This window comes from Panthera tigris, chromosome B1, assembly GCF_018350195.1.
Source record: "Panthera tigris isolate Pti1 chromosome B1, P.tigris_Pti1_mat1.1, whole genome shotgun sequence".
Taxonomy (NCBI): domain Eukaryota; kingdom Metazoa; phylum Chordata; class Mammalia; order Carnivora; family Felidae; genus Panthera; species Panthera tigris.
In genome coordinates, this window is record NC_056663.1 from 1508577 (window position 1) to 1534479 (window position 25903).

Genomic DNA, 25903 nt, shown 5'->3' on the forward strand with positions numbered 1-25903 from the left:
ATACTCCGTCGTATGAATCGACCACATCCAGTCTGCCCCTTCATCCCTTAATGGACACGTGTGTTACCTCCACCTCTAGGCCACGATGCGTAATGCTGTCAGATGCACAGAATCTCTTCGGGACCTTGCCTTTGTCTTTTAGAATTGCTGGATCCTAAGTTTGTTTTGCGGAACGTCCGTACTGTTTAGGGACAGAAAGTGTTTGGTGAGCGGCTTGTGCGGTCTGGCCGTGAGGGGATGACGATTACAAGCACGTCAAGACAGTTGGATTTTAGAGGCGGAAAGAAAGATGAGGCTCTGGGGAGCGTCGGCCACAAGGAGCTCGCAGACACACATCCAGCTTTCCCACGCGTGGTGCTGAACGAGCAGGCGTGGCGTGACTTGGACCCACGCGGAGGTGGCCCCGGTCGGGGACACGCACCAGTGGGTCCGGCCATCCTTCTCAGCCCGTTCACGGCAACACTGGGTGTCCACCGTGGTTCTCACTAGCCGGAGCCACCTGGGGAGTATTTAGAAATACGGAGACCCGGTCCCGCGCCGGGACGTTCCGATGCGTGGTGGCCTCTGAGGGTTCCCTGCGTGACTCGAGTGTGGCCCGGGGCAGGGAACGCTGGTGTCAAGGGCACAAACGGCAAGGAAGGCAGCCAGGGCGGCTCAGCGGGAGGAAGGGGGAAGGGCTGAGTCACGTTCCCACTGCTGCTAGAGTCGCTGATCAGGAACAAATGCCAACTCGTAGACTTTTTCTTTTTTTCAAATCCCCTCTGCCTGTAGCCCCTGAAGCGGATGGGTCTTTACAGGTCTTCTGTCTGGAACGCACGGCTCTCCCATCCTCCTGCCTCACATCCACGTTAACGGCCGTGGCTGTGGAAGGAGGACGTCTTGTTTCCGAAACGTGTGGCCGCTCCTCAGGGCAGCTCGGGCTACTTCCGGGCAGCGGTGAGGTTACAGGAGGGGCGAGCGGCACTCACTGCAAATCCTAAAATTGTCCTTCGTGACAGACAATTTGGCAAAGAAATAGGAGAATCGGCTCCGGCTCCTCCTGTGCCCCATTAAGGGTGCATGCGTGCTGCAGAGCTCACATAATGCAGCGTCTGGAAGTAGGAAGATAAAGCAGGTTGCTTTAGAATTAATCTGAAGTCGGCGGTAAAAGTCAATTGATTTAGCACCTTCTCAATGACTACAAGGGAAGAGCCCACTTCTCCCAGGGAAAGGGTTTGAGGGAAGACCTTCAGACACACTGAGATCAGATTGCTCTCTCTGCCGGTAATTTTCGTGACACCGTTCTCTTGAACGTTATGTTTAAATCAGTTGTAGAGAGTTGCCAGTTTATAAGCATTTATGAGGACTGCAATATTGGCCTAGATTTTATGCTGGTAAGTCAGCTGCAAAGTGAAAATTTTTTTAAAAAGGCGACATTAAATGATCAAAGAAGAGTAGGTACATATTATATGAGACACGACACAAGGAAAAGGGGTGGACTCTGCAATTTAAAAAAGTACTTGAATGTTGAAGCAATAATTACCGACACAGCCTTCTGTGGGGCAGGTGCATATGTGGGGATATGGTCTTGTCTAGTGCCACCCCCCCGTTATCATTTCTGGTCTGCACACCATTTAACCACATGCACGTCACACAGTATTTAATTATACAAAACTTATTTTCAAAGAACTCCCTTTTTAGATGGGGCACCCGGGTGGCTCAGTTGGTCGAGCGTCCTGCTCTGGATTTGGGCTCCGGTCATGATGTCAGGGTCATGGGAGGGAGCCCTGGGTCGGGCTCTGCAGTGACACCACAGAGACTGCTAGGGATTCTCTCTCTCCCTCTCTCGCTCTCTGCCCCTCCCCCACTTACATGCTTGCTCTCTCTTTCTAAAGGAAAATGTTTTTAAAAAAAAAAAACTCCCTTTTTAGAGATTTATATTTTGTGTCCTTTTATAAACACCCCTGGTCATCTTGTAGACATGTAGCTTTGTAACTGAATGGACATCCACACTTATTTCCTTAAGGGAAGTTCCTAGAAGTTTCTAGAAATAGTGGAAATGGTGCCATGTTTCTGTGCAGTGATAGTGTGTTCATTTGCTGCACCCTAAGTGCTGTGAAGCCCTCTCTCCATCCTTCCCTGTCCTCCCCTTGTCCTTCACCCCCACGCACCAGTACCCGTGGGAGCCCAGAGGCCACAGGGGCAAGCATCCTCCCCAGGGTGTGACATCCACAGTTACCATCACATGTGGCAGGACAGGGGGAAAGGTTAAACATCAGTCAAGAGAGCATTCCAAAAGACTGTATAACCATTTCATGTTAAAACTTTATTTCTATACAAAGAAATCAAAATTAGTTTTAAAATTGCTAATATTTATTATTTGTGGAAATTAGGATGTTAGGAATTTACATCTAAATTTCTGAATTGCATTCCCTAGCTTTTCCCCTAAATATCAATTTTTAACTTGCACAATTTCCGAGCCTGGTTGTTACCAAGTGAATTACAGTATCTTTTCCCCGGGCCGGCCCCCTTCCTCAAGCAGTAAATCTTTATTGACTCATTCATGCTTCCATGCACACATGCCTTTGTCCTAGCTTGTTCAGGCCACGGTAACAAATGACCGCGGACTGTGTGGCTTGTAAACAGCAGCATTTGTATCTCCCTGCTCTGGAGGCTGAAGTCCAAGATCAAGGTGCTGGGGATTTGGGGTCTGGTGAGGGTCCTTCCTGGCTCATAGACTCCGTCTTCCTGTGAGTCCCCACCCGGGGGGGGGTGAGGGGGCTCTCTGTGGTCTCTTATATAAGGACACTAATCTCTCATGAGCTAACCACTGCCTCAAGGACCCCCCTCCCAATGCCATCAATGTATACATTTTGGGGGATGCAGACATTCAGACTGTAGCAGCCTTCATTCATTCATTCATTCATTCATCCATTCAAGTGACAAAGTTCAGTGTTTTCTGCTCCGTAGGGTGCTCCCATGTCCACGCAGACGACCACCAAGCTCCCTGACTCCGTTCCACTCGGTGGACGAATTAGAAAAAAACAAACCAGGCTGGTGTGTAGGCTAAAGAAAGTGAGTTCAGTACAGCTAGAGAGGCACGGACAACGTTCCCTAAAACTGCAACAGGTGTCAAACTAGTGCAGAGCGAAGAACCAGAGAGGAGGGTGAAGAAGGTGAGAGAGAAGCTATGCAGCCAGGCCTGAGCTCAGCAGCCGTGTGGGGCGGGGCCACCGGAGGACAGGCCGTGCGTCCACCTGCTACTCAGCCCTCCTGGTCCGGGAGCAAAGCATGAGATCGCTCTCGACCCTGACTTGGAAATCCGACAGCCGCCCTTGGGGCATAAAACACATCAGCGTGTGAACGGGTAGTTAAAGAACCCGTGTAGAAAAAGCGTGCCCTGATTAGGATCCCAGCACCGGCCTGTGCGGGTGGGGCTCCTTCTGGAAGGCGAGAGTCAGTGAAGCACAGCTGTGAGGTTGGGTGTCCATCCCGCAGAGATGCACTGCACTCAGCAGGGCACACGGTGTGTAAGCCTCACCCACACCAGGAAGACGCTGTCCCCGGCCTCACGGCCTCAGAGGGCCTGAGGGTCGCGACGTGCCCATGCCGTTGAGACGATGTCACCCACACCAAGAAGACGCTGTCCCCGGCCTTACGGCCTCAGAGGGCCTGAGGGTCGCAACGTGCCCACGGCCGTTGAGACGATGTCACCCACACCAAGAAGACGCTGTCCCCGGCCTTACGGCCTCAGAGGGCCTGAGGGTCGCGACGAGCCCACGGCCGTTGAGACGATGTCACCCACACCAGGAAGACGCTGTCCCCGGCCTTACGGCCTCAGAGGGCCTGAGGGCCGCAACGAGCCCACGGCCGTTGAGACGATGTCACCCACACCAGGAAGACGCTGTCCCCGGCCTTACGGCCTCAGAGGGCCTGAGGGTCGCGACGAGCCCATGGCCGTTGCAACGATGTCACCCACACCAAGAAGTCACACTCCCCCGCGGGGAGGCCGCTCTGTCCCAGCATCTGCGTCCCTGCACACGAGACGCCCCACACACGCCCAGGCCCATGTGTGGCCATCCAAGATGCTCTCTGCAGCCATCGCCAGATGCCGCCTGGGGGCCCAGCCTCCCTCCCTGGGAACCGCTGTCCTGCCCCTGCACTGCACTGAAACCGGGGGTTTCTATTAGAAAACAAGAACGCACTTCACTCACAAGATTCTATTTTAGCTTTGAAGTCATTAAAAAAAAAATCCCACAAAGTACTAATCAAAAAGTAGCTAGATGAACTCCTAAATAAAATAAGCATCTGAACGTGAGGCTAATGGCAAAAGCAGAATCGTGTTGGGCTCTGGCCTCATGATCCCCAGAAGCACGTGTGGTGGACACCAGGGACGGGAGATGTGAGGGAGGAGAGGGGGCTGGCGCCCGGCCGGAGGTGCAGAGACAGCCAGAGTGGACAGCAGCCCCGCCCACGCCCCCCACAGGGACCTCGCTTCCGGACACCCGGCTGGACTCGTGGGGGTCCCCTCCACCCCCGTCTGGACCTCCAGACTCATGGGGGGCCAGCCCCCCACCTGCCTCCCTGAGGCTCTGCCACAGCCTGCCCAGCAGGTCCCTCCCACAGAGAATCCGTAAGGAAGCGAGCTACTTGCATATGTGTATTTGCACACGCACACACATGCTCACACGTGTGCACATGCTTGTGAATGGAAGCAACAACACGCAGAAGCCTTCAGCTCACCTTTCAGAGCTGTGCCTTCTGAGACACCACTTTCTCCGTAATAGCACCTCGGGCCAGCAACGTCTAAAATCCATGTGTGATGGCCTCGCACCAAGTGAAGTGGTCGTGGGTGGAAATAGATCAGGAGGGCAGAGATAAGGTGGCAGACGTGTTGTTTAATGAAGGAAGGTGTGGCTCGTCTGACCTTTTCCTAATTCAGTGAGAGATTTTCGCTTCATTTCCTGTGTCTCCTCATCTATATTGACATAACACTGGTTTTTAAACGGTGGCTTGCAATGCGCTGATAGGCCATGAATTCAAGTGCACTGGCAATTTTTAATTTTTTTTTAATGTTTATTTTTGAGAGACAGAGCATGAGTGGGGATGGGACAGAGAGAGGGGGAGACACAGAATCCGAAGCAGGCTCCAGGCTCCGAGCTGTCAGCACAGAGCCCGACGTGGGGCTCGAACTCATGGACAGTGAGATCGTGACCTGAGCCGAAGTCGGACGCTCAACCGACTGAGCCCCCCAGGAGCCCCTCGTCGGTAATTTTTAACTGAAAAAGAAAAAGGAACAGGAATGTATGGAACGTGTAGGATGAACAGAATCAACGCACATCAGACACAATAAGGGCAACTATCACTTAAGGAAACCGTGTGTGTGTGTGTGTGTGTGTGTGTGTGTGTGTGTGTGTGTGTGTGTGTGTGTGTGTGTGTATTAGGTTCTGGTATAAAACATCTTGTTTTTACAAAACTTTTTTTACAAAAAGTTCAGCCACCGAAAGACTGTCTTGCATAAAACCAGGGTGGTAGAAAGAGAGCATGTTACGTTTGTGCCACATGTAGTTTTTGGGAACGAGAGGCCCTGTGGGGCGGGGATACCGAGGCAGGCTCTGAGGGCCGACCCCAGTGCCCAGGCAATTCGCCTCATTTCCCTGTGACTTTGATCCCTTAAATACTTGTTTGTTTATTTTTTAAAGAAAAGGGGCAGCTAGTAAGACTATTTCCTACCTCATAACAGATTAAAAAATGGTAAAGATTCAATCTGATGACCTTAGCAAGATTTATCACAGTAAGTGTTCGATGAATATTAGCTTCTACCATAATTCTTATTATTGCAATGTTCATTGCTATTAAACCAACCCCGGGTATTAAAGAATGAGTTTGGGGAATCCGGGGGGATGCAGGGATCACACACGGGGAGGACGGGCGAGACGCTCCGAGCAGGCCCCGGGCTTTCCTTCCTGCCATTTCAGAACAGGATTTCCACGAGTACTAAATTCATTTGCAAGTTTCAGTAACAGAGACGTGGACTTCTGGGATTGTTTTTAGATTCTGAAGGCTTTTTTCGGGTGGAAGGGTTTGCCTCTTCGAGTGCACGTGACACCTAGGAGTGCGTGCTGGAAACGTGCTTGGGACCGAAGGGAAGGAGCTTCCAGGAGGTGTGAGTCCTTGGGTGGGAGAACCCGGTGGCAGTGGGGCGGGCTGGTCTGGAGAACGGCGGAATCTCCCTGGTTCCCGTGGAGGTTAGCCTGCGGTGGTGAAGCACGGCTTCCGGGACCCAGTGTATGAAAGGTCCGCTGTCGGGGGTCACCTGACCAAATGTTAGGCAGCTGGGGAGCCTGGCAGTGTGAGAAAGAGGGGAAGTAGAGGATGCACGAGGTTCGGGGCATTTTACCAACTCCGGATGGTTGTGGTGGTGGCTTCAAGAGTGAGGGGGTGCCAGCCGCTTGGCAGGTCAGAGGACAGAGAAGTGCGGGAGACGTGGGACAGGAAGGGACTGTCTCCAAGCACCTGCTGCCCACGCTCCCCGCCCCTTGGGCGACAGGGTCGGTCTTCTGGCCAAGCTGCCTGATTCCCAGTCTCTGTGCAGGTGAGGAGCAGCCACTCTGTCCGAACGGAGCCGAGCCTGGTGAGGTCGTCCCGCAGCTCGGGTCCTGCTTCCTTGAGGAGGACCCCATGTGTCACAGACCTCATGTCTGGCCCCGTATACCGAATGCTCGAACAAAAGGCATACTGTGCATTTGACACCTGAGATGGAATTAAGTGTTAGGTAGATAGTAACAAATTGCACTTCTAATAAGCACGGGCTAGCATGCACGTGAGCGTATGTCCATTTGCTTAACTGGCCTGCACTCCGTTTTATTACGTTTTTATGTTAATGCCACTACGGTATTGTATTTGAGTCAGGTGTACATACAGTGATTCATCCCTTCCGTAGATCAGCCAGTGCTCATCAGAGCAAGTGCACTCCTATTTGTTTAATGTTTATTTATTTTTGAGAGAGAGCATGAGCAGGGGAGAGGCAGAGAGAGAGGGAGACACAGGATCCGAAGCAGGCTCCAGTCTCCGAGCTGTCAGCACAGAGCCCGACGCGGGGCTCGAACCCACGAACCGTGAGATCATGACCTGAGCTGAAGTCAGACGCTCAGCTGCCTGAGCCACCGGGCTCCCCTCAACTGCACTCCTTAATCCCCATCACCTATATCCCCCATCCCCCCCCCCAACCTCCCTCTGGTGATACAACATCAGTGTGTTCTCTGTAGCTAAGAGTCTGTTTCTTGGTTTGCCTCTCTTCTCTTTTTTCCCCTTTGCTGGTTTTTTCTTAAATTTCTCATGTGAGTGAAATCCTGTGGTATTTGTCTTTTCTGACTTACTTCACTTAGCATAATACTCTCTAGATCCAACCATGTCCTTGCAAATGGCAAGACTTCATTCTTTTGGACGGCTGAGTAGTATTCCATTGTATGTGCACCACATTTTCTTTAGCCATTCATCAGTCAGTGGACACTTGGGTTCTTTCCATTGGCTACTGTAGATAATGCTGCTGTAAACATCAGGGTGCATGTATGCCTTTGAATCAGTATTTTGTAGTCTTTGGATAAATCCCTAGTAGTGCAATTGCTGGGTCATAGGTTAGCTCTATCTTGAACTTTTTGAGGAACCTCCACACTGTTTCCAGAGTGGCTGCACCAGTTTGCATTCCCACCAACGGTGTAAGAGGGTTCCCCTTTCTCCACATCCTCACCAGTTGTGTTGTTGATTTTAGCCGTTCTGACACGTGTGAGGTGATGTCTCATTGTGGTTTTGATTTGCATTTCCCTGATGGTGAGTGATGTTAAACATCTTTTCATCTGTGCGTTGGCCATCTGGACGTCCTCTCTGGAGACCTGCACACCTTTCTGATGTCAGCAAGGGGAATTCTCCCCTTTAATCTGTAGAAGCCTCCTCCACACTTATTCGTCCTCTCTGCACCTGTTACCCAGGCCACCAGTTAATTCAGGGCCCAGCCTTCCTCACGTACAAGTGTGCCCTCTTCACTGCGATGTGCAACTGAAACATACATGTCCATGTGGACACAGACCTTCCATGGGGAGGATGGCCACGTGGTCACGGCAGTGTGTCCACGGGCCGAACAGGACCTCGAAATCTGTTTAGTAATAACAACAGAAGCGATGTGGCCCAAGTCTTATTGGGGTAGAATAAAAAACATGCATGTTTCAAATCATGAATTTGATATAAAACGAGTACTGGCTGTAATTCGCGTTAAATGTTTAGCTAATGACATTGTAGGCAGCTCCCTTGCATCAGGGCCCCTCAGACCTGTTTGGTGCCAGCCCACGCAGGCAGGGCAGAGGCCCCAGACTCACGCACGCACCCGGTGGTCCCCAGGCTCCCAGTGGGAAGAGCACTGGGTCCAGACACCGCAGAAAAACTCGTTACACGTGTAGCGGACGGCCAGCTGCTCGCAAACAGACGCCAAACACACGGTTACATTATAGGAGAGGACTATGCACTTATACACAGAATGTCTTAACAAAATAACACCCTCCAAACTCAAAAGTAACCCAGGAATTGTATTATACTCACCCCGACAATATAAGCAAAGTTATTTATTTGACATCATTTCCTAAGCAGGATGTCACCAATGAAATGAAATGTCACTGTTCCCACAAATTGTGATATAAATTACGAGAAGTATTAGGGACGGAGGTGAAAGCGTATCTGCTTCAGCCATGAGTGTGTGGTGATTCTTAAGCCTTGGCGCCTTGATGCTTTCATGTCTGGTATGAGGAAATCAGAGTCCCGAAGCCCGGGACATACTCTTGAGCGCAGGCAACAGCTGGCAGCAAAGCAAAAATGGTCACAAAACGCCCACACTGCAGGCCAGGAACAACGAACAACAGAGCACAGGGCTGTCTGTCCAGTGGAGCAGTCCTCCTGGGAGAGGGTTCTGGAAACCTGCCGATGACGAACGCCTGGGAGCACCCGCCCGGCACAGGTCCCCAGCCCTCACACCTCTTCCTCACTGATCTGAAGTCTAGTCAGACAAACCGTGTGACCATCGCCCACATTCCTGGAGAAAAGTGACATCCACATGTCTCCGGTGCTTCCGGTGCTGAGGATTCTGGCCTGGGACCTGGCGTGTAGCCACGCCCTCCTTGCTGAGAATGTGGGGCATCTCAGCGGTCCCCGTGGGCCGGGCCCGGCCTGTGTAGAGTCACGGTGGAAATGCAAGCCTGTGTGTTCCCGGACTACGGCAGTGTAGGAGGGAGTGTTGTCACAGGGGCCGTCTGTGTGCACCCTAGCCCCTGGCACATGCAAGCCTCCAGGGAGCCGTGGGAGCCACCCCTCCCCTCCCAGGTGCTACAGCCCTCCTCACTTAGAGATCCCCAAGTATACCCCGCTCCTCAGTTATCAATAAACCATCACAGATCCATAGGAAGTCGTAGAAATGATCCCACTCCCAAGACGACATGGAAATAAACCTGGCAGGATGTCTCATGCTACAAACGTGACCAGAAGGCTCAAGGATCCATTGTTCACTCATTCGTTCCTTCGTTTGTTCATTCATTCATCCAGCCACCCAGCCACCCGGCCATGCATTTGCTCATTCAAGTATTTATTAAAGCCCTGCTATGCACAAAACACAATTTTTTTAATGTTTTTTATTTTTGAGAGAGAGAGAGTGTGAGTGGGGGAGGGGCAGAGAGAGAGGGAGACACAGAGTCTAAAGCAGGCTCCAGGCTCTGAGCGGTCAGCACAGAGCCCGATGCGGGGCTCACCCATGAACCCCAAGATCACGACCTGAGCTGAAGTTGGCCGCTTAACCGACTGAGCCACCCAGGCGCCTCCACAAAACGCTATGTAGATTTTGAGCCAAAAGATGCAAAGAACTCTGTGTATTCTTTCCAACTCCTTTCAGAATGGTTGTTTTAGGCCATGCAGAGCATTTAGGTTTGCCTTAACTAACAGGCATCGGAGTGCCTCCGTGCAGAGCAGAGCCGGGCGGGCATCTGCTGAGAGCACACACTGCCGTGTGCACAGCGTCAGGGAGGCATGAGACCCAGCACCTAATGAGGCAGCCAGCAGGGAGGTGGGAGGCATTGGAAGGGATACAGTGCCCGCCGCGAGTCTCAGATGAGATGCTCCGTGCAGCATAAAATGTCCTCTCCTCCCCGGATTTTACATTCATCCCTCGTATGTTTTCTTCTTTCGCCAGTCTTCCCAGGAGGCCACCTCCAGCCTACAGAATGAAGTGAATTCTGAGCAGCCTAGGTATTTTTAAATAGCATTTATGAGCTTTCTGCCTTCTCTTACTCCTGGTAAAGAATCTGCAAGGGCAGCTGAAACTCCATTTTTAAGACTCCATGAAATTATGGAAAATGTAGTTGGGTTGTAACCAGATCAACAGCACAGGGGAAGTAGCTTGTGCTGTATAGAAGAGTCTAACAGGACAGCGTACGAAGCGTTGATATTTAAGTGACTGCTGAAAACGTGGTTCGGGTGGGAGTGTGCACGGAATCTGTGTACTTCCCGGGCACATCTGCATTCCAGGCCCTGTTGGGAGCGTGTGACTTGTCTTCTCCGCAGCCCTCTGTCAGCCGGGGTTTCAAAGGTGGGGAAGGTGACGCCTGACGTGGATCCAGCGGGGGAGAGGTCAACGCTGAAAGCCTTGGAGAGGGCCTGGGTCATGTACCTGTGTGGGTGACTAATGACTCACCAGAGGCACGGAAGTCGGTGCTGCAGGATGCCTTCCCTCCATTTACTGCGAGAGAGACCCTGCTGAGAGCACGTGGTGTGGGTGGTTTCTTGTGAGGAGCAGGGACAGACCACATTCCTCTCCAGGTAGACACCGCCCGAGGTCAGCACTCTCACTGGGGTGAGGATTTAGCATGTGACTCGGGACACACACCCAGTCTGTAGCGGTAGGCCAGGGAGAAGGCTCTGTGTGGATTGGAGGTTAGGAAAGAGAACGGGACGGCGTGTTAGGAGGTCCCAACCTTGGCCGTGAGGGCAGAAAGCCAGGGAGGACACCCAGAGTGGAGCCACGGCTGCAGCGATGGGGGAGGGAGTCCCTCCCTGAACCATACAAACTGCCCCCTCCCCCAGGCAGGAAGCCCCTCCCGGGAGCACACAAGCTGACCCCGCCAAGGCAGGGAGCCCCTCCTGGGAGCACACAAGCTGACCCTGCCAAGGCAGGGAGCCCCTCCCCAGAGCACACAAGCTGCCCCCCCAGGCAGGGAGCCCTCCCTGGAGCACACAAGGTGACCCCCCCACCGGGCAGGAAGCCCCTCCCAGGAGCACACAAGCTGACCCCGCCAAGGCAGGGAGCCCCTCCCAAGAGCACACAGGCTGCCCCCCCCCCCCCGGGCAGGGAGCCCCTCCCCAGAGCACACAAGCTGACCCCACCAAGGCAGGGAGCCCCTCCCCAGAGCACACAGGCTGCCCCCCCCCCCGGGCAGGGAGCCCCTCCCGGGAGCACACAAGCTGCCCCCCCCCCAGGCAGGGAGCCCCTCCCCAGAGCACACAGGCTGCCCCCCCCCCGGGCAGGGAGCCCCTCCCGGGAGCACACAGGCTGCCCCCCCCCCAGGCAGGGAGCCCCTCCCCAGAGCACACAGGCTGCCCCCCCCCCCGGGCAGGGAGCCCCTCCCGGGAGCACACAGGCTGCCCCCCCCCCCAGGCAGGGAGCCCCTCCCCAGAGCACACAGGCTGCCCCCCCACCCCGGGCAGGGAGCCCCTCCCGGGAGCACACAGGCTGCCCCCCCCCCAGGCAGGGAGCCCCTCCCCAGAGCACACAGGCTGCCCCCCCCCCCGGGCAGGGAGCCCCTCCCGGGAGCACACAGGCTGCCCCCCCCCCAGGCAGGGAGCCCCTCCCCAGAGCACACAGGCTGCCCCCCCACCCCGGGCAGGGAGCCCCTCCCGGGAGCACACAGGCTGCCCCCCCCCCAGGCAGGGAGCCCCTCCCCAGAGCACACAGGCTGCCCCCCCCCCCCGGGCAGGGAGCCCCTCCCGGGAGCACACAAGCTGACCCCGCCAAGGCAGGGAGCCCCTCCCCAGAGCACACAGGCTGCCCCCCCCCCCCGGGCTGGGAGCCCCTCCCGCCTGGCCTGTGCCCTCTCAACCAAATGTGAGGTGAAATCCCGGCTCTTCTTGCAGAGACACTGAGATCTTATCCCTGTCTTCGTGCGCACATGCACCTGCTGAAGCGACCCGGCCCGGGGCAGGAGCTGTGGGTCCCGGGGCGGGGCCGCGCCAACCTGCAGCCAATGCGCTCACACGCGCGTCGTCAGGAGCGCAGACGCGGCAAGCGGTCCGGGCCCGTCCACCTGTTGCTCTGGGAGCCCCAGATGGCGCGTATGTGTTTCATTTTCAAAAATAAGCCTTGGCCTTCTGATGTGTCCCTGAGGCAGGGGTGGAGCCCAGACGTGGACTCGGGGAGCACTACGTGAAATGACCGTGCCGTGGCGTGGAAATTGCCAGAATGAATGCCTGTCGTTGGTAACAACACACTAACTGAATTTCACTCCAGGCGGATTTGTGGACTGTTCTGTCGAAATGACATCTGTGGAGAAATTTAGAAGCGATGACTGCCGATAGCGGCTGCCAGATTAGAGGCTGGTGTATCTCAGACAGTGCTGACGCGGGGCGGTCCCGTGGACGTGTCCGGAATATTGAGTGTTACGTCCTCATGTGACTCGTCCTCAGCCCTTAGTCTTCCTTTGGGGCAGGAAACCAAGTTTGCTGACGCTCAGCCTGAGCAGGATGGGCCACTGTCCCAGATTGCGTTCTGCTCATAATGAGATCTGTCTGCTTCACTCGTATTTACTGGGATAGAGAGAGAATATTAGCTCTGGGGGGTTTGGGGTTTGCTTTTGTCTTCAGATTGTGTGTTCTTTGGTGTGGCAGACAAGTATGTGTTTAAAATGGACTTTTAAACTACGCGTTGTAAAAGGAAAGCGCAAATCATCACGCGATGCGCGTTTTGGTGCTATGAACACGCAAGGTACGTGGAATAGAGCTGACAGGCTCTGTCACTGCCCTGGAGACTCATGACAGCTGTGGGTAGTATTCCGTTTTCTAATACAGAAACTGAGTCTCAAACAGTCAACTGAATTGTCAACGAGCGGATCAGCTAATAAATGACCGAGCCATGGTGTGGACCCAGGGCTCTTGGAAGCATTAGGGTTTCCAGTGGATCTGGGGTCACATAATAGACATTTGATCTCTCCCTGCTGTTTATCATGGATTTAAGTAAGTTACTGAATCTCTGAGCCTTCCTTTTCTTAATTTCCAAATATTGTCACAATCACATGTGAATTCTGCAGCAGCCCTGAGGACCAAATTAGGCCAAAGTGAGCCGTATTTATCCTAGTCACCTCTTTTGACTACGAAAGATAATTTTTAGTTACTGTATGTATGTGTGTGTGCACGTGTGTGTGTGTGCATGTACACACTTCCGGGGCTGGACGATCACCACGTACTTAGAATCACTCAAACAAGACCAACCGTGGCTGGAAGGTCACCTGCGTCTGAAAGCCATTCAGTTCTGTACCAGCTGCCAGGCACTCGGGCGACAGCAGCCAAGACAAACAGCACGTGTTCCTGCTGTGACGAGGTCCACCGTCTGGGGAAGGGATGTGGACGTTTAAATGGTAAGATCTGTCTATCAGCTGTCCCGGGTCCAGAGCACGTCCCCTGTGCTGTGTGGACGGCGGACGGGATTTCCAGTAAACTACAGAACGCGGAAGTTAACTTAGCTTTCGGCTGCTTGTTTCCATCCTACGCCCAAAAACCAAACTGTCAAAAATAGAATCCTTGTCTATATGGAAATCTTTGTTTCAAATCTCAAGACCTACGCTTGGCCAGCCGAGCAATGGCTCCAGGTGGACTTGGTGGCTCAATTCTGGTGTTGTACGTGACGAGGTTCATTAACCCAATTTCTGGAGTGGGTGAGGCAGGCTCCGGATTCAGGGACGCTGAGTTTTGAAGCTGGAAAGGTTGCTGAAGTCTCTCTTTCTGGCTCGATATTTTAATTTCATGGTTTAGTGGAGTCTGTGGCCAGAGAGGCCCGCCCTGAGTCCTCTGTGCCAGGGGTGCCACTGGGTCCTCACTCTGCCTTTGCTGAGTCCCTGCCTCACTCCCCGTGTTTCATATGCCAGCCTTACCTCGAGCAGACTCACTGTCAAGATGCTCTGCATGTGGCTTGTGGGATGCCTTGCCTGCCTCTCAGGCTGGAGGAGCAGGTTCTGGGAGCTGCCGGGATGCCTGCTTACTCCCTTGGCCGGCATGACAGGTCGTTCTTATGCAGATCGGGGGTGGGGGCTGAGCTGGGCTGGCACCAAGATCCCAGACTCGAGTCCAGTGCTTCGGGTTGGATTTGGACCATCCCCATCATGCTGTGCCTCTGTGACACCTGAGCACCAGGCAAATACACAGGGAAACGATCTGGTGTCTTCTGTCCTGGATTTTCTCAGACACGCAGCAAGACGCTGCAAATCTTATGAACATGTATGGGATTTATGCAAGGAAACCCTCTGGCCACGTCTGAATGTGTTGGCAATTCATCATGTGCCGATTAGTCATATACTGTGGCCAAACAAGGGCCAGACCCTGCCCTTGAGGCTCAGGGTGGAGGGAGGGACATAAACGTGTCAATGAAGAATTGTGGCATGAGGAGGTCATGCAGGGATAGAGGGACACAGAAAGTGTTTGCAAATAAGTGGAGACAATGATGTGACAGTGACATGGCCAGCAGCATGACAGCTGCAGAGACATCCCTGTCCTGTCCCCAGAACCTGCAAACACGTCAGGTTACGCGGATAGGGGTTTTAAGGTTGCTCATCAGCAGACTTTAAAGTTAGGCGATTGTCCTGGACCGTGAGGTGGGCCCAGTGTGGTCATAAAGGTCCCTGGGGGACAGAAGGGTCCAAATAGAGAGAAGTGATATGAGGAACATAGCCAGCCACTGCCAGCCTTGAAGACGGAGTTGTGTCTGGGAGCCCGGAATGCAGCTAGCCTTTGATGCTGGAAAACCATTGTCCCCAAGGAGCCCAGTGCTGCCGACATCTTGTTTTACCCCCGAAATCTGTCAGACTTCTGGGCTCCACTGCTGAGATGAATGTGTGTGTTGGTTTTGGGGAGAGGGGCTTGTTTTCAGTTAGTAAGTTTTATCATGTTGAGCAATTTTAGGTGGATTTAAAAGTCAGACAAAGTATAGAGTCCCCCACCGCAGTTTCCCCCATCACTCCACCTTGCATTAGTGTGGAACGTGTTACAGTTGATGAGCCGGTGTGGACCCTGTATCCTTGGCTGAAGTCCGTGGTTTGAGCTCATGCCCACTCTTGGTGGTGTGTATTCTGTGCATCTCGGCAGACGTCTGGTGTCATCTGTCCACCATCACATGCGCGGTCTCACTGCCCTGGAAGTCCTCCCTCCCCCACCAAGCCTGGCAACCCCAATCGTGGGGCCGTTGCTATAGTTTTGCCTTTTTCTGGAATGTCATATAATTGGAATCCTGTTGCAGAGCCTTATTATACTGGCTTCTTTAACTTAGTAATATGCATCTGATGTTCCTGCCTGTCCTTGTGTCCTTGTGTGGCTCCAGGGCGCGTGTCTTTTGTCACTCAATGATAATATTCCACTGCCCAGATGTTTATCCATTCACCTTGGTTGCCTCCAAGTTTTAAGAATAATGAATAAGGTTTTAATATTAATTAAATCTATCCAATCCATTTTTTCTTCTTTCATGGATCATGCTTTTTGGTGTTGCGTCTAAACACTCATTGTCAGACACAGGCTCACCTACCTTGTCTTCTGTTATCATCTAAGGACTTTATAGTTTGATGCTTTACCTTTAGGTCTGTGATCTAATCTAGTTTCAGTTAATTTTGGTGAAACATGTAAGGTCTATATCCAGATTCACCTTTTTTTTTTTTTAAACATATGGATATCTAGTTATTCTGACACCATTTCAAAAACAAAAACAGAAAACAAAAAAACTGTCCTTTCTCCATTGAATTGCCTGTTCTTCTTTGTCAAGGTTAAATGACTGTTTGGGTCTATTTCTGGGCTCTCTATTCTGTTCCATTGATCTATTTGTCTCTTCTTTCATCAATACTGTCACCGAACCCCAGTTCAACTGCCCGTCACTCAAAATGCCAATACTCAAGAGGCGAGTTTTGGTTGGAAAGGAATATGAGCTTTCTTCAGGAGGCCACCACCTGGGGAGAAGACAGACTCTTGTCCAAAAGCCAACCCCGAGGTCTCTGCCTGGCCCAGGGGTTTATAAAGGGGTTTAGGGCCGTTAATCAGCAAAGGGAATGCAGGGGTCTACAACTTTCCTCCATTTCACGCAGATTCCTCGGTTGCCAGCTACAAACGTTTTCTTGGTGCGAGAGGGTTGTGTGAGGGGGTGTGGTTCCTGGTTCATGATGCACAGGAAGACTCTGTTCTCTCTGCAAAGGAGGGCAACGTCTACAGATGAACAAAGAGAGGTTAGTAAAGTCATTTGTGTGACCTACAAAAAGAAAAACATTTTGCTAAAAACTTGCTGGGCTAATCAGGCGGAGACAGCTTCAAACGGGCCTGCTGGCTTCTGCAGCCTGGGAACATTCTGGCCCTTCTCTGCCTCAAGGCCACTGGTCTGATAACCTCACAGAGAGTAAATGAGTTGTTACTGCGAGGGAGGAGTGTGTTCACTTGAAGCAAGTTAACCCTTCAGAGTAGCTGGAGTGCTAGACCTCAGCGTCCTGATGACTGTGGCTTTGTAGTGGGGTGTGATGGCATGTAATGTCACTCTCCATTGCCTTTCTTTAGTACTGTATTGGCTGTACCAGTCTTTTGTCTCTCCATATGAACTTTAGAATCCGTTTGTCAATATCCATGAAATAACCTGCCAGGAGTATAATTAGGATTGCTTTGAATCTATAGATCAAGTTGGGAGAGACTGATGTCTTGACCATATTGAGTCTTCAAATCCATATACGTGGAATATCTCTTCATTTTTCACATCTTCTTTGACTTCTTTCATCAGAATTTTATAGTTCTGCTGATACAGAGCTTGCACAGATTCTGTCAGATGTATAGTTCTTTCAGATTTTGGCACCAATGTAAATGGCTTTGTGTTTTTAATTTCAAATTTAATCACTCACTGCTGGCCAATGAGAAAGCAGTTAAGGGGCACCTGGGTGGTTCAGTTGGTTAAGCATCCAACTCTTGATTTTGGTTCAGGTCATGATCTCACAGTTCATGAGTTCGAGTCCTGCATCAGGCTCCATGCTGACAGTGCAGAGCCTGCTTGGGATTCTCTCTCTTCCTCTCTCTCTGCCCCTCTCCCGCTCATGTGTGTGCTTTCATGCACTTTCTCTCTCTCTCTCTCTCTCAAAATAAATAAATAAACTTTAAAAAAATGTTTAAAAAAGTAATAGAGCAGTTAACTTTTGTATGTTGACCTTGAACTCTGCATTGTTGCTACGATTAATTATTAGTTCCAAGAATCTTTTATTGATTCTTTTGGATTTTCCATATAAATAGTCATGCCATCTGTAAACGATGAGAATTTTGTTTCTTTCCTCCAAGTCTGTATACGTTCTACTTCCTTTTCTTGTCTTATTGCATTAGCCAGGACGTCCAGTGCAGTGGTAAGCAGGGGTGCTGAGAGGGAACACCCTTGCCTTGTTTCTGATCTTAGCTGGGAAACAACTTGTTCTTCACCAGTAAGTATGATGACAGCTGCAGGTGATCAGCCAGTGCTTTCTACCATGAGGTGGAAGTTTCCTTTTTCCATAAATGGATGTTGGATTCTGTCAAACGCTTTTTCTGCATCTGTTGATATGATCGTATGACTTTTCTTCATTAGCCTTTTCATGTGATAGAGTACATTCATTGATTTTAAAATTTTGAATCCATTTTGCTTATTTGGAATCAACGCCACTTGGTCATGGTGTACAAACCTTTTTATACATTATTGGGTGCAAGTTGCTAATATTTTGTTGATCTAGATTCATGAGAGATATTGATCTGTGGTTTTCCTTTTTTCGTAATGTCTTTGGTTTTGATATTATGTAACACTAACCTCATAGAAGGTTTAAGGGAGTATATTCACTGATTATATTGATTTGGAGGAGATTGTACAGAATTGGTATAATTTGTTCCTCACATGTTTGGCAGGATTCTCCAGTGAACTCACCTGAGCTTGGTGCTTTCTGTTTAAAAGGTTATTAATCATTGATTCAATTTCTTTAATAAATAAAGGTTTATTGAGATTATCTATTTCTCTTTGTGTGAGTTTTAGTAGACTATATGTTTCAAGGGATTAGTCCATTTTTATCCAGGTTATTGAATTGTGGGTTTAAAGTTGTAATTTTCTTTTTCTATCTTTTCAATATCCGTGGTAGTGATGGCCCCTTTTTTGCTTCTGATGGTATCACATTGTGTATTCTTTTTTTCTTAGTTAAAAAGACTAGAAGTTTATTGATTTTATGGATTTTTCAAAGAGTCACCTTTTGGTTTCATTGATTTTATCTTATTTCCCACTTTCCCTTTCATTTCTCTGCTCTAATTTTTAGGATTTCTTTCATCTTACATTATACTTAAATTTCCTTTATTTATCCAGTTGCCAAAAGTGGAAGCTTGGATTACTGACTTTAGATCTCATATCTTTTCTAATATATGCAATGCTATGACCATTCCTCTGAGCACTGTTTTTGCTATGGTCTTTAAATGTTGATTTGTATTTTCATTTATTTCAAAATACTTATAAAACTGTTTTGAGGGGGTTTTTTTGATCTGTGTTATTTAGAAGTATGTTGTATAATCTCCAGGTAAGTAATTATTGATCGGTTGACTGATTGATTTCTAGTTAGATCCCATTGTTTCAGATTATATTTTGTATGATTTCTATTCTTTTAAGTTTAGTTTATGGCTCAGAATATGATCTGTCTTGATGAATGTTCTCTTTGAGCTAGAGAAGAGTATGTATTCTGCTGTTGTTAAATGAATTAGTCTACAGATGCTTATTAGATCCAGCAGACTGAGAGAGTTGTTCAATTCAACCATGCCCTTATGATTTTTTGCCTGTTAGATCTGTTCATTTCTGACAGAGAGGTGTTGCAGTCTCCAACTGTAATAGTGAATTTATCTATTTCTGTCTTGTGTATTTTGAATGTTCTGTTGTTAAGTGCATACATGTAAAGGATTGTTATGTCTTCTTGGAGGATTGACTCCTTTATTATTATGTAATGGCCCTCATTAGCTCTGAAAATTTACTTTGTCTGAAATTAACACAGTTAATACAGCTTTCTCTTTTTTTCAAAGTTTATTTATTTATTTTGAGAGAGAGAGAGAGAGAGAGAGAGAGAGAGAGAGCACAGGTGCGAGCAGGGAAGGGGCAGAGAGAGGGGGGAAAGAGAGAATCCCAAGCAGGCTGTACACTGTCAGTGCAGAGGCCAATTCAGAATTCCATCCCATGGACCATGAGATCATGACCTGAGCCGAAATCAAGAGTCAGATGCTCAACTGGCTGAACTACCCAGGTGCCCTAAGACAGCTTTCTTTCGTATCAGTGTTAGCATGGTATCTCTTTCTCCATCCCTTTATTTCTAACCTGTTTATATTTACGTTTAATATAAAGTGAGTTTCTTGTAGACAATATACCAGTTGGGTTTTGTTTTCTATCCATTCTGACAATCTCTGTCTTTTAATTAGCGTATTTATACCATTTATTTATTTATTTATTTATTTATTTGTTTGTTTTTGAGAGCGAGAGCTAGAGAGATCATAACCTGAAACAAAATTAAAAGTAGAATGCTTAACCGACTGAGCTACCCAGTGCCACATGTACCATTGATATTTACAGTGATTACTGGCATAGTTGGATTGCTATCTACTATATTCGTTACTGTTATCTATTTTGCCTTTTTTCCTTCTTTTGGTCTTCCCCTGTTTTTCTGCCTTCTTTGGTTTTAACTCAATATTTTATGATTCCATTTTCTCTCCTTCTTTAGCATATCAACTGTGCTTCCTTTCTTATTTTGTTAAAAAGCTCGCAATATCCATTTACAAGAAATCCAAGCCTCCTTTCAGGGAGCACCGTGCCGCTTCACATGCAGGACACATGCCTCACAAGAGTGTTCCCAGTGCCCGTCTTACCCTCATGTCCTGCCTTTCACGTACTCGTAAGCTGTGAGCGCTGAGTACTTTGTTGCTGTTATTATTCCGAGCAAACAGTTGTCTGCTAGATCACTTATGAATTCAAAACTGATTTTATTATGCCTTTATTTCCTCATCTTCAAATGACGTTTCCTTTGTTAGAATGAGTTTCTCATCCATGTCGTTTTCCTTCTTTCTGAAGGATTTCTTTTAAAATTTCCTGCAACACAGGTCTATTGGCAACCAGTCCCCTCAATTTTTGTCTGAGAAAGCCCTTATCTTACTTCTCATTTTACTAGATCATAGAGGTGTATGTGAATGGGGTTCTTTGTTTTTCTTCTAACCCTTTAAATATCTCACTCCACTCTCTAGTTGCACGTGTGATTTCTCAAGAATAGTCCAATGCAATTCTTACCCTTGCTTCTCTATGGAAGGGTTTTTCCCTACTGCTTATTTAAAATATTCACACTATTTGATTTCCAGTGTTGGAATATGATGTGTCTACGAGTAGATTTTTTGGCATTTATCCTCCTTGTTGTTCTGGCTGTACATCATTAATTTGCGGAAATTCTCAGCCATTATTGCTTCAAATATTTCTTCAGTTCCTTTCTTTCTCTTCTCTGGTATTCCCGTTATGAGCATTTTACACCTTTTGTAATTGTCTCTCTGTTCTTGGGTATTCTGCTCTGCCTCTTAATTTTTTTTTTTCATTTATGCATTTCAATTTTGGAAGTTTCTATTGACGCTTCAAGTGCACCGATTCTGTCTTCAGCTGCATCTAGTTACTTGACGAGCCTATCAAAGACATTCCTAACTTCTGTTACAGCGTTTTTGTTTTTGTTTTTTTTTTCTGGTGCTTCTTTTAGATTCTGTCTGAAAACTTCTGTCCCCTGCTGATATTACCCATCTGCTCTCGCGTACTGTCCACTTCGTCCATCGGAACCCTTAGCATATTAATCTAGTTGTTTAAATTCCCAGTATGATCATCCCAACCTTCCTGCCATGTCTGACCCTGGTCCTGATGTTCTGAGTCTTTTCAGACTGTGTTGTCTCTAAGGATGCCTTGCAGTTTTTCCCTGGAAGCTGGACATGATGTACTTAGTAAAAGTCTTCAGTGTGAGTTTTTATATTTTTTTCACCGGCAGCTGGGCTGTGTTTACTGTTTGCTGAAGCTGTGGGCGTCAGAGATTATAATGTCCTCTGGTGACTGGTTTTGTCCCTGATATGCAGGAGCCCCTTGATGTGGGAGGGGAGGCATTCTGTGGGCCTGTGAATAGGCCTCAGGCTTCCAGTGAGCCTGTGCCCCTAGCTGTGACCTCACACTGCTTCTGTTTCCACACTCGGGTGGGACAAAACTGCCAGCAGGGGCTGGGGTCGGTGTTTCCCTTCTCCTAGGTCAGTTAGGCTCTGATAAAACCGAAGTAAGTTAGCTCTGGTTCACTAGTTTCCCCTGAGGGAGGCCTTGTTAAGAGGAAGAGTGCTCTGGAATATTTCGGAATGGCCATTTTTCCTCTCCCCCCTCTGGAATCACACGGGACCTTTCTCCAGGCTTCTCCGTGAGAGCCTGGTGGGGCTCCTACAGGTGTAGCCCACCAAAGTGTGTGGGGCCCTGACAGTGGCTCCCCCAGAGTTCTTAATTCTCAGACTCCTTCCCACTGAGCCTCCAGTAATTTCCCACCGACAGGTTAGGATCTCCCATTGGGCACTGGTTTGTGCCCAGTGAGGCTGATTCTCTGTCTCCTCCTGTGTGCATCTGCAGTTTGGGGAGCCGTGGTTTGCCCTGTGCCCCTGGTCCTCTGCTGCATCTGGGGAGCTGTGGACTTTGAGTTCGCTCAGCTGGTTGCTTGTTGTGAAGGTGGAGTGTGTACCTCCAGGCTCTTGCCGGCCGGGCCAGGAACCAGAAGTCTAATGCTGTTTTAATAAGCACCTGCATCTGCCATAATTTGCCCCAGTGTCCACAGGAGACCGGCAGAAGGACTCGGACATTCAGACATGGGGGCGGTGGGGACCAGGCATAGAGAAGGCTCTGGAACACAAGGAAGAGAGAAAGCACCGCCAGTGGTCAGGACTCCAGGGCCCTGCCTGAGGAGGAGCAGGGGTAGGTTGAACCGAAGGAAGCCCCAGAAATGTGGAAGAGAGTCCTTGAGGACAGATTCCAAAGGGCTTTGCCTGCCCAGAGAGTCTGGGTTTTACACTGAAGCAATTCAGAGACCTTGGAGTCGTTTTGTTCCTCCTTTGAAGGAATGTAATATCGGAGCTGTGCTTTGGGGAGAGGACGCCGGCCGTGATGCCCGCCATGGCCGGGGCTCAGCGGCCGCTGGCAGTGGGGACCCCAGCAGGGGCTGCAGGAGGCCCACGGCAGAGGCAGGGTGGTGGGACAGCGCAGACACACTACAGGGACATCACAAGACTCCCGGAACCATCCATATGCTCTAAGTTGCATGGCGATAGGTCAGGTGGAATTTACCAAGCGGGGTGAACATCGAGCATTTCACAGAGTGCCACTCACAGCCGTGGGATGCTAATGCGGGCCGGGCTGCACGCCATCTGCCGTGCACTCACCGTGCTTCCACGGCACGGGATCTCCGGGGACGGGCCGGTCTCCTCTTCCAGGAGACTGTATTCTGTCCTCCTCAGTGTGCCCAGTTCCCCCCAGAGTGAGCCGGATCCTCTGCACACACGGGACAGCTGACCACATTGGGTTGGTGGGCTCGGAGGCAGGTGGGGAGCAGATCAGGTATCACGGCAGTTATGGCTTGGGGACCTACCGTTTGTTCAGCTGGAAAATATTTGTGGGTCTCATGCCGGCTGCCAAGAACCCCTATCAAAACCGTGGTCACGGATCTTGAGTTAAGGTTTGTGCCTGTGACTTTATGGCCATGCGGCCATCCGTGAGTCTCTTATCTATCCCTTTTATCCCCTAGCTTTGTCATCAGGGCAGTGGGGACACCAGTGCCTTCCCAGCATGGCTACCATTAGGATTAGAGGTAGTGTTTGGTTTGTAGCCAGTGAAGCACAGAGGCTTAACGCAGAAGCTGCTGTTTTAGCAGAAAGGAAAAAAAAAAGTGAGCGAGCAAAAGTAGGAGTTGGAAATTACTTTTTTGGACTATAATTCAAAACGCTTTCAAATTCTATGGCACCAAGTGCTTCCTGAGCAGATAAATGAGGTTGGCTAGCCAACAGTGCCCTTTTCGTCTTCCTGATTGTCTTGTGTGAGAAAATGCGGTGTCCCAAATCCTGGGACAAAGACTAGGGGATAGTCGTGTGCACTACAGAGGGGACGCCTTCGCCTTCTTGCATCTAGTATTCACCGCAACCACCAGAACCCAGACGGGTGGGGTGCAAAGACCTCTGGCCAAAGAGTGGCCGGCATTGGTGTCCAGTCCGGCCAGGCCAGACTCCAACAGGATGGCCTTGAAGATGACCTTCCCAGACCTTGGAGCTTCCTTCTGTAAAATCAGTTGGGGGAGGGGCTGTGCGTCCAAGGTCGCCTGTCCCTGGTCGGTGCCCAGAGTCTGTGGTGCTGCCAGGGGACCGTGCCGCGAGACATCACCCTGCAGCAAACATCCGAAGTAGTGCTGCTTCTCCTGCTCTCCATGCATGGAGGGAGCCGGGAGCCCGAGCAGGGATGGACTGCAGGTGCCCCACTCGTGGCCATCACGGGCCCGTAGCCGCTTTCCACCCTCCACCTGCCTCCACGTCCTTTCCTTGCCTCACAACGCAGATGGGGGTGTATGCACCCCCACAGTCCCAGGCGGTCTTGGGGCCGTCCCGCAAATTGCATGGCAGACAGCCACTGTCAGAAAATGGGGAGGACTCCTCAGTGCCAGCCCATCCGCACAAGCCTGAGGCAGAAGGCTTGATTTTGTTCAGACTCTGCTCCAAACCCTGGAGGCGTGCTGGTGTGCAGGGCGGGACCCGGGTGGTCTGAGTTCTGGTGGGCCCTCGGTCTTTTTATTGGATTTGGCCTGACACCCTTGGATCAGAGTGTTCCCGCACGCCCCCTCCCCCTGCCCACATCGGCGCTGGAAACATAAGCCCCCGGGGGCCCACCCCCACCTCCCAGCAGCTCTTACACATAATAGAGATGTGAGACAAATCTGGTGAGTGCACTGACTGAAATCAGGAACTGACCCGAATTTCGCTTGTGAATCAGGGCGAATGACCCCTAGATCAGGGCTCACGAGAGTCCACACCGTGGCACAGTCAGGAGAATGAACACACGCTCGAGACTGAGAGCCGGCCTCCATCCCCGGGGACACTGTGGTCTGAGAGCCCGCAAACACTCAGGATGGAACAACCATGTCCCACAGTGTGTGCTTCCGGAAGTTGTTTCTTATCTGTAGGAACGACTTGTCAATTTCAGAGTGTGGTGGCATCTGTGTTCTGGATCACAGAACCCATGCAGAAGAGTCAGAGTGAGTTGTAACGGGGAAACCGCTGCAGGATAGGGTTGTTCTCAGCCTCGCATCCCAGGCCTGTCTGAACCTGGCATGAGGAGGGTGACCCACAGTGGCTTCTTGCTGGCAGACTCTTCACCGGGCAGTGGAGGCATCAGGCACCGCTGGGTTCACGCCACGGGTACAAGGGCGAGAAAGTGGTTCCGAGTGTCGTCAGATGCCTATGATAGTTCAAGAACTGAATGGCACCTGCCCTCCCTGCACCTGCCCTCCCTGCACCTGCCCTTCCCGCACCTGCCCTTCCCGCACCTGCCCTTCCCGCACCTGCCCTTCCCGCACCTGCCCTTCCCGCACCTGCCCTTCCCGCACCTGCCCTTCCCGCACCTGCCCTTCCCACACCTGCCCTTCCCGCACCTGCCCTTCCCGCACCTGCCCTTCCCGCACCTGCACTCCTGTCACCTGCCTTCCCTGCACCTGTCCTCTGGCACCTGCCCTCCCCACACCTGCACACCTGCCACCTGCCGGAGAATGGCTCCTGCCCGAACCACCGTAACCAGACCAGGGACCAGCAGCTTATTTTCTCCCAGTCCTGGAGGCGGGAAGTCTGAGATCCAGGTGTGGGCAGCGCCGGTTCTCCCAAGTCCTCTCTCCTTGCCCTGTAGACCCTGTCTCTCCCCGTGTCCTCATGTGGTGGCCCTGCTGTGCGTGTCCGTGTCCTAATCTCTTATGAGGACACCACTCCTAAGGGAATAGTGTCACCCCAGCCGCCTCATCTGAACGTAATCCCCTGTGTGGAGGCCTTGTCTCCAGATACAGCCACATTGGGACATGTGGAAATCAGGGTTCCTGTATGCGGACTGGGGGACACAGTTGGGTCTGTACTGAGGGAGCTGGAAGAGAACCCTGTGTTCTTTTGCACACATCCCCCCCTCCATGAGGCTCCTTTAGCAGGACCACTCGGGGCTGTGGCCTCAGAGCATCCCCTCCCTGGACCCCCTCGGTGCTTAGTCCCTTCCCATGCCCTCCCCAGGGAATGAGAAACCTGACCCTGCCTGAGCCGCGGCCATGACCTAGTGCCACTCCTTCTCTGTAATACCTTCCTCTCTGCTGCACTTTCACAACACTACTCAACCCAACAGCCAATGTTTTAAGTGAAAACTTTTGTCACCAAAGAGCCTGTGGGCAGATGATGGAGCACCGTCTCCTTCCTGCAGGCTTTCAGGAGTGGTAGTTGGGGATGCAGACAGAGCAGGGAAAGGGCAGGTGCTGGGAGGGCAGGTGTGGAAAGTGCAGGTGTGAGAAGGGCAGGTACTGGGAGGGCAGGTGCAGGGAGGGCAGGTGCAGGGAGGGCAGGCGCAGGGAGGGCAGGC

The 25903-nt window shown here is 50.8% G+C and overlaps 1 protein-coding gene across 11 annotated transcripts in view; it reads left to right on the forward strand.

The window, feature by feature from the left end:
• Positions 1–25903, forward strand: part of DLGAP2 (DLG associated protein 2) — a 783073-nt gene that overhangs the window by 610489 nt on the left and 146681 nt on the right. The window contains exon 1 of one of the 11 annotated variants that reach the window (XM_042982846.1): positions 16397–16478. The exons of the other annotated variants lie outside the window; for them this stretch is intronic. The gene's annotated coding sequence lies outside the window, so the exon portion shown is untranslated. Of the gene's footprint in view, positions 1–16396; positions 16479–25903 lie in introns of those variants that run through there. 11 annotated transcript variants of the gene reach the window in all.